Source organism: Apium graveolens, chromosome 3, assembly GCF_009905375.1.
Source record: "Apium graveolens cultivar Ventura chromosome 3, ASM990537v1, whole genome shotgun sequence".
In the NCBI taxonomy this organism is placed as follows: Eukaryota; Viridiplantae; Streptophyta; class Magnoliopsida; order Apiales; family Apiaceae; genus Apium; species Apium graveolens.
The window spans coordinates 182,911,022-182,920,221 of record NC_133649.1 but is presented as its reverse complement, the minus strand read 5'-3'; the positions used below and the strand labels follow the sequence as shown (position 1 = coordinate 182,920,221).

General features: G+C 39.1%; 1 non-coding gene across 1 annotated transcript; it reads right to left on the bottom strand.

The window, feature by feature from the left end:
- Positions 1 to 6,596: 6,596 nt before the first annotated feature.
- On the bottom strand, positions 6,597 to 6,703 carry LOC141715472 (small nucleolar RNA R71). Its single transcript, XR_012572234.1, has one exon. It is a non-coding gene; the product is annotated as a small nucleolar RNA R71 (small nucleolar RNA).
- Between the last annotated feature and the right edge of the window lie 2,497 nt (positions 6,704 to 9,200).

Genomic DNA, 9,200 nt, shown 5'->3' with positions numbered 1-9,200 from the left:
ATATAATTGATCACGAGTGGGCTCTTTACTACTCGAGTTATTAAGTTCTTAGGGTACTTTGTTCCTAGTGACCTAAGGCTTTTATAGTCTGGGATCCGCTAACCTAACGCTCGCTACATGGGTACTATTGTATAAGTCTTTTGTGGACCTCACTCATTGCACGGGCAATTAAGCATATTTGTGTTGTTTATGTGTTATGAATAAAAGAATAAATCCATATAAAACTCCAATATAAGAATTGAAGTGTTATAAGTTATTTTGAGTCTAGCTTTTATTTTATCTAAACCTTGCGATTGCTTTGATGGGTAGTGAGTCATGATTATTGATCTAGTTGCGATGGTATATCTGTAAGCATTTGCACACACGCACGTCTCTGGTTTGTAGGTTGATTTGTGAGGTTTGATTGATCTTTATGCGAATAATTGCATTTTTGATATGTCGCTTGTTGATTGGTTTAGTTATTCTATAGGGATCGTTGCATTCATATAGTTGCATTCATGCATATATTTTTTGGTTTCTTGTTCTTTGAGTCTGTTTATGCTTGAGGAAAAGCATCGATTCAAGTTTGGAGGTATGTTGAGTGGAATTTATGACACTTTATAACGCTCCATAAAGCTCTAAATTGATGTATTTGTACTCAAGTTGTTGGTGTTTTAATGTGTTTTCTAGTGTTTTTGCATTTCAGGCGTTAATCCGGAATTCAGGTAAATTAGCATTGATTTGATGCTAATATGGTGTTAGGATGGTGTCCAAGGAATAAAGGCTCGTGAAGACCAACTCATTGTAGCAAGAAGAGAAGGCAATTTCAGTTTTTCGGGAAGACCGGCGCACCCGCGCTGTACTAGCGCGCGGCCGCGCCAGAGAAGCAGAATGTCAGCGCGCTCGCGCTGGTATAGCGCGCGGCCGCGCCAGGTTGGGATTCCAGATTCCTGTTTTAATTAGAAGACTGATTTTCAGGGCTTTTGGATTAATTGGGTTTCTATTTAAAGACAACAAAAAGTCATTTTTCATAACAGAGCTTAAGGTGGAGACGACAAGAAGACCTATAGCACAATTCAACGAAGGCGAAGACGATCTAGTTTATTCTTACGAATCTTTGTTCTAAGTTGTAATCTTGAATGCTCTTTTCTTGTTTTGTTGAACCTAATACTCTGGATTGCGTACTTTGTTTATTATTTTTTTTATAAAGACTACGTTTATTATACCATGCTTTCATCGGAACCTGGTTGATGATGAGTCTGATTATGGGCTAATCGTTATCATGGGGTTCTAGCAGATTTATTTATGGATTTCTTTAGTTAATTTATTCTGATGCCTTAGTGAGTGGTGATTGTATGATAACCTAGTATTAGTTGTGCTTATTCTTCTTATGAGCATCGCGAACTTATAGAATAGCGTGTTCATCTTTAATGAAGCGAATGTGAATTTAAGGGTTTAGAACTTGCCATGCTAGCATAGGTTCATGTGTTATTGTTATGCATGATGCGTAGGTAATTTTAACCATCTTACTTGCCCAATGTAATCATGATAGATAACTTGTGCATTAAACCGTTATATTGTCAAATTCTATAGACATATAGGGTCTCAATATAATTGGTGTCTATTCAGAATCTATCTCTTTTATGGATGTCTGGTAGTTTGGTATTCGTATAATAAAAGTTTGCGTTTATCAGTTTTGTGTTATCTGATTAGTGTCATCACCATTAAATGTTAAGGTTAAGAACGAAAAGGCTATTGTATGAAGTATTTAATGAAGTTAGAATCCCAAGATTGTGTCATATATTTTTTAATTCTCTTTAATCTCTTAGTTAATGTTCTCTAGCATAATTCTCAATAGTTAATCGTAATATAATCAAAACCCAAATTGTTATTCGTCTTAGTATTGAATAATAGCCATATCATTGTTACATAAGTGCATAAATCATAAAGTTAACCTAAACCAGTCTCTATTGGAACGGACTAGAAATATTTCTATCTTACTTCTGAACGCGTATATTTTCTTGAATTATTAGCGCGTATTTAGTGACTAACACTCATCTTTCTTCTTCTCATCATTATGCAAATCATCCTTAGTATTTATTTGAGCTCTAGGAAACAGTTCATCTGCCTTTCTCAAACATCTCCCCAATATCTTGATCACTTCTTCATTTTCAACAGTCATGATCTTCTTTGTTTTCAAATCAGTTTCTAGTGTCATTATCAGCCTCAAGTTCCCCATGACACAATGCTTTGGAATCATGAAACGTTTGCACCTTTTGGTTGATGAACATATGTAGGTCACTCCCTTGCTAGGTTGGAGATATACTTCTGAAAAAGTAGTTACTTGCGATTTCTTGAGTTCATTTAGCAAGAGAGTGTCCTCTGGAATGATCCTGTTAACCTCGTTGATTAGGATATCCAACTCAGATGATCTTTTAGATATGAGATAATTAAGAGATACCCGCGTACATCTATCCACATATGAGTCATTTATGTTTACAATAATCCTCCTCTCTTGAAAGTTTTCTCTTGTCACCGTTATCACCCTCAGAAAATTGATATTTCTGTCTAGAGCCTTTTTATAGGCGAATAAGCTGTTGGTTAGACAAACTCTGAAATCCCTGAGCAAATTATCAAACTCTTTGTCCAAACAGGGTCTCTCAGCTACTTCCTGTAGTATTTCTTTCCCAACATCATCTTAATATGTTTGCATGTGACTTGGCTGGATGATTTTAGCAGTCTAGCTTTTATCTCCCCCTTAGTCTTGGTAGTAGGCAAGATTAAAGGAGTAGAAATTTCATGTCTAATTGCTTCTAGAAATTCTGAAAGAGGAATGTTTAAAGCACCCATAATAGCTCCCAAAGAAATAGAATTTTGTATTTGAAGGTGTTTATGGGAGTCTATTAGGAACTTTATATCTTATTGTTGACTTTATACCAAAGCTGCAAATTGGGAGACTTGAGTTTTCAAATAATCATTTGAAGACTGTAGAGATGAGATTAGAGCTTGCAGGTTTTGGATTTATAGGTTTGATGTAGGCATAGGTTTTTGTGAGCTTGATGCTGCCAAAGTACCAACAGAAGTTTGCACAACATTTTTGACCTCCTCTATGACCAAGGCTGGAGGTTCAAACCTAGCTTTGTAAAATTGATCCAGCTTGACCTTTGAGTCATTATTTTGAGTAATTTGCTTCTGGATCACTTCATGGAGAGTAATGAAAGATTGTCTCAATTCAGATACACTCTCCTCCACTGATGTAAGAGAAAGTTCCTGGAGTTTGTCAAAAAACTTGTTGAACTTGGTTTTAATAACTTGAAATGTTGGCATCATCTCATCAATAGCAGCTCGATGCTTGACCAGAGTGTTTTCCATAGCTCTTCCAATATGATGAAAGGCCTTCAACTGTGCTTTATACATCTCTGTCACTGCATCATACACTTCTTGGGGAGTGAGGACCTTAGCATTGCTACCCAACATGGTGATAAATTCCTCTCTAAATTTTGTTAAGGCCTCCTCCATAATGGTAGTAAAAATCCTTTGAGATCCATGCATCCACATTACCATCTGTTTCATCTGCAATATTCTCCGGTTGCTCTTCAACATCCTCTTTGTTGGAAAGTAGTATGGTTTGATAGTCTTGGTTTGACATATATATCGTGAGGAGTTGTTGAGTGATATTAGCTAGGCCTGCAAGTTGTTCAACCAAAAGATCATTAACAGTAGTTGGTTGGGCTTGATCATCTTGCAGCCATTGAGAGATGATATGAGAAGGTTGTGGTGTAGTGTTTGAGGTAGGGGTATGTCTGTTTAGTTTGAGGTTGAGGGTATGGAGGTATTAGGTAACCTTGTGACATGAGTCACAATTGGACTAACAGTTGGAACTGTGATTGTGACAGTGTGTTTTTCACCAATAATGGGAACCTCCATTTTAATTGGATGGGATTTGACCAGGTTACTATCATGTACCATGGCCTCAAACCCTTGTTCTTCTTGCAAAGAACTTGCACTTGAATTTGCTATACTTGCCTCCCCAATAGCTGGGTCATTGGCAATTTTACTCCCAGTTTCAATTGATAATACAATTTCAGCTAGGGTTTTGAGGGGAGTTGTCCCTACTTGAGGAACCTCCAATTGAATTAGACAGGATTTAGATAGCTCCCCTCAGGAGTACTACCCTCAAACCTGTCAATCTGTGAAGATTGTTGGGCACATGAAGGTGCTAAAGTAACATCCACAAAGTCTTTAGTTAAAACTGAGGAAACCCCTGTGGTTTTGATGGTGTCATTAGGGTCTACCCTAGTTTGTAGCCTCTCACCATATAAATGTGGTTCCTGGGTGGTGAGTACAATTTCTTGAACTGTGTTACTTGATATTGGAAATACTTGAGAAGAGGATTCAAGTGTTTCATTATATGAAGAAGAAATTTGAGTTATGAGAGTTTTGATGTTAGCAATGAGTGTTGGCAGCTCCTCCTGAATGGATGAGGGATCTTCAATTGATGTGATCTCAGTGTTAGTGATGACCATATTTCTTCTTTCACCAACTTGAGAGTGCTCAAGTTGGCGTGCAGACTCTGTACAGATTGTAGTAGGGAGATTGTGATAAGTGGATTTTATATCCACTTGGAATGCTTTATTACAAGCTTAAATTGGTGTTTTGGACTCAAGTTGTTGGTATTTTGATGTGTTTTTGTGTTAATGCATTTCAGGTATCAGTTAAATGAAGAAAAGAGCTTTTAAAGGAAATATGATTAAAAGTGATCAGAATTGGAAGCCAAGGCCATTGTCAAGTTGTAGAGAATCTCAATAGCTTCGCGTGGGCAGTTGAATCGCCTAATTCTGACGAGTAGAACTCAAGTTATGGCCAAAACAAGATTCATCAGAATATTTTTCCCAGTCAGTAGCTGAGCGCCCGCTCAGCAGAGCTGAGCGCCCGCTCAGAGAGCTGAGCGCCCGCTCAGGAGAGCTGAGCGGCCGCTCAGGGCGCGGCTGGTCGCTGATTTCGCTGAAAAAGCCTTTTTTGAGTAGAATTTGACGATTTTAAGGGTCCAGGTCCACTAGGGGCGTATATATACTTAAAAAAAAGGGTTTTCATCATCCGGGAAGATTGGGATACCAAGGAGAAGACCTAGAAGCACAGAACAACTCCGAAAAAGAAGATCTTGTTTTCAACTTGTGATTCTTTGAATTAGTTGTAACTTTGGATGCTCGTTTTCATTCTTGTTGAACCTAGATCTCGTTTATTCGTACTTTGATTATTATTTAGTTTATTAAGACCTTGTTTATACCATGCTTTTATTGGAACCCATGGTGACGATGAGTTCGATTATGGGCTAATCGTTGTCATGGGATTCTAGCGGATTTACTTAAGGATTTCAATAATTAATTGTTTCGATATCTTGGTGTGTGGTGATTGATTGATATCCTAGTATTGGTTGTGCTTATTCGTCTTATGTGCGTAGCTAACATATAAGATAGCCTGTTAATCTCTATTGAAGCGACAGTGAATATAGAGGTTTAGAACTTGCCATGCTAGCATAGGTTCATGTATTGTATGCATGATTCGTAGGTAACTCTAACCGTTTTACTTGCCCTATGTAATCAAGTTAGATAACTTGTTCTTAAACCGTTATGTTGTCAAATTCTATAGACATATAGGGTCTCAATATAATTGGTGCCTATTCAGCTTCTATCTCTTTTGTGGATGTCTGGTAGAATGGTACTCGTGCAACGAAAGTTGACGTTTATCAGTTTCGTGTTATCTGATTAGTGTCATCACCATCACATGCTAAGGTTAAAAATAATAAGGTTATTGAATGAAGTATTTAATGAAGTTAGGATCCCATGTTTATCATATATATTAATTTAACCTCAATTCTCTTAGTTAATGTTATTTAGTATAATCTCTTAGTTTAATAAAAACCCTATTTGTTATTTGTCTTAGCATTGAGCGATAACCATACATTGTTGCATAGGTGCATAAATTGAACTTAACCTAAACCAGTCTCTGTGGGAACGAACTAGAAAATATTATATACTACTTGCGAACGCGTATACTTGCATGAATATTAGCGCGTGTTTTCGCCCTAACAAGTTTTTGGCGCCGCTGCCGGGGACTCGGTGTTAATTTTTAGTTTATGTGCTTGTCATCAGTGGTCGTTAAAGTTCACTGACTCGGATTCTTTTAGTTTCACGGTTTATTTGTTTGTGTTTCAGGTACTCATTACAATGGGAGATCCAGCAGCAGGAATGAAAGCCTTGATGGATTTTTCTCAACCCAAGATCAATGATATTCAATCTAGCATTGTCCGGCCAGCTATCACAGCTAATACCTTTGAGATCAAGCCTGACATAATTCAATGGGTACAGACTTCAGTCCAGTTTGGGGGTTCTCCAACGGAAGATCCTAATACACACATTAGGGATTTCATTGAAATATGCGACACCTTCAAGTTCAACGGTGTTTCTGAAGATTCTGTGAAGCTGAGACTGTTCCCATTCTCTCTGAAGGACAAGGCTAAGAGCTGGTTACACTCTCTACCAGCTGGTTCGATTACTACTTGGGAAGATCTTGCTCAGAAGTTTCTTACTAAATTCTTCCCTATGGCGAAGACAGCTGCACTCAGGAATGCTATTACTCAATTTGCGCAGCAAACGGGAGAATCGCTAAGTGAAGCTTGGGAGCGCTACAAGGAGATGCTTAGGAAGTGTCCTCATCATGGAATTCCTGATTGGATGATCATCACTTGTTTTTACAATGGGTTGGGAGCACAGTCCAGACCCATGCTCGATGTAGTATCAGGCGGAGCATTATGGGCAAAGAGCTATAAGGAAGCTTATGATCTAATTGAACTGATGGCTGCTAATGAATATCAGTATCCAACCCAGAGATATCCACAGGGCAAGGTAGCAGGAGTACTTGAGGTGGATACAGCTACGGCTATCACTGCTCAACTAAAGGCGTTGTCTATGAAGATCGATTCTCTGGCTAACTATGGTGTTAAGCAGATAATTAGTGTTTGTGAGCTGTGTGCAGGTCCGCATGCGACAGAGCAATGCGCTATATCTAGCGACTCAGCTCAGTTTGTGAGCAACTTTCAGAGATCGCAACAACCAGTTCCAGACACTTATCATCCTGACAACTGGAATCATCCTAACTTCAGCTGGAGCAACAATCAGAATGTGATGCAACAGCCTTTCCAGCCGTTTGGAAATAAGCTGTTCAACTCTCTTGGTTTTCAGCAACAACTCCAACTTCAACAACAAACTCATGATGCAGGTCTATCTTCCAATGAAAAATCTGAATTAGAGGAGTTGAGGCTTATGTGCAAAAACCAGGCTCTTATATGCCAAAGCCAAGCTGTTTCTATCAAGACTCTGGAGAACCAAATAGGGCAAATTGCTACTGCCTTATTGAATCGACCACCAGGAACGCTTCCTAGTGATACAGAAGCCAATCCAGGAAAGAGGGAAGTTGAAGAACATGTGAACGCCATCACCTTAAGGTCTGGAAAGGTCGCAAGCCCCCAAATTCAGCAAGACGAAGAGCCTGAAAAATCTCAAGATTCAGAAAATGCAGTTGTGGCTGAAGAAGATGTGCAGAAGGGAGTAGAGGTGGAACCAAGGAAGACTACTGTGGAACACACTCCTCCTGAGGGTAATACATGGGAGAAACAGATCTATCCTCCACCTCCTTTTCCAAAGAGGCTGCAGAAGAAAAATCCGGATAAGCAGTTTGAGAAGTTTCTGGAGGTGTTCAAGAAACTTCATATCAACATACCTTTCGCTGAAGCTCTTGAACAGATGCCTAGCTATGCGAGGTTTATGAAAGGTATTCTCTCTCGGAAAGTGAAGCTCGATGACTTAGAGACCGTTGCTCTAACAGAGGAATGCAGTGCTGTGCTGCAACAGAAGTTGCCTCCGAAGCTTAAAGATCCTGGAAGCTTCACTATTCCTTGCACCATCGGAAACTTGTCGTTCGACAAGTGTTTATGTGATTTAGGAGCTAGCATCAATCTGATGCCCTTATCTATCTTCAAGAAGCTTGGTCTGCCTGAGCCAAAACCAACATACATGTCATTGCAACTAGCTGACCGTTCCATCGCTTATCCACGAGGTATACTGGAGGATGTCTTGGTCAAGGTGGATAAACTCTTCTTCCCTGCTGACTTTGTAATTCTTGATTTCGAGGAAGATAAGAAGATTCCCATTATCTTGGGAAGACCATTCTTGGCTACAGGTCGAACTATGATCGATGTGCAAAAAGGAGAGCTTACGATGAAGGTTCATGATCAGAAGGTCACTTTCAATATGTTCAAGGAAATAAAATTACCCACAGCTAAAGAGGAGTGCTTTAAAGTAGAGCTAATTCAGGTTTTGAATGCACCTCTGTGGAAGAGGAAGTTGGATGTGCCATTCGATTCTCTTGGGTTAGCAGAGCTGAAAATTTCTCAGGATCGTCTTGAGTCGTCTATTGAAGATGCTCCTACACTTGAGCTCAACCCACTACCAAATCACTTGAGTTATTCATTCTTAGGTGCACCCCCTGACAAGGGGTTGGGATATATCTTTGATGATGTAGAGGGTAGCCGAACGGATCCTCCAGTGACTATAGAGGGTTCTTCTCATGTGCAACAGGTAGTTGATAGGACTGGTGTTGGTGACGAGCAGTACAGGCGAGTAATTAGGCGTATGGAGGCCATGCACGACATTCACCATCATCTTGCTGAAGATTTGACACATGCTTTCGGTACTATTTTCCGAGACACTAGTGGCGAGGTTGATTGGCCACCTGATCCTCCACCCGAAGAGGGTGATCTTTCCGACGACTAGGTATGCCTGAAATCCTTATTATTACCTTCAATGAGGACATTGAAAATTTTAAGTTTGGGGGTGATAATGTAAGGATTAGTAGTGTGTGTCCATATAGATTCATATAGATTTATGTTGCATGTTTAGTTGTAGTTCATTCATATTTTTGTATGATTGTTCATTTAGGACATATTTGTTTGTTTTTATGTAATTTCATATAGTTGCATTTGCATGCATATTTAGCATGATCCCTTAAGATGAACTACGATATTGGATAAGTTGATGTTGATTTGAGTGTGGTGATGAGGAATAGAGGGATGTTTAAGTCTTAATGAATTGATTTGCATGCCAGAAATAAATATTTTCACAAAGTCTTATAGGGTTGCTTTTGATCTAGATCATGATCATACT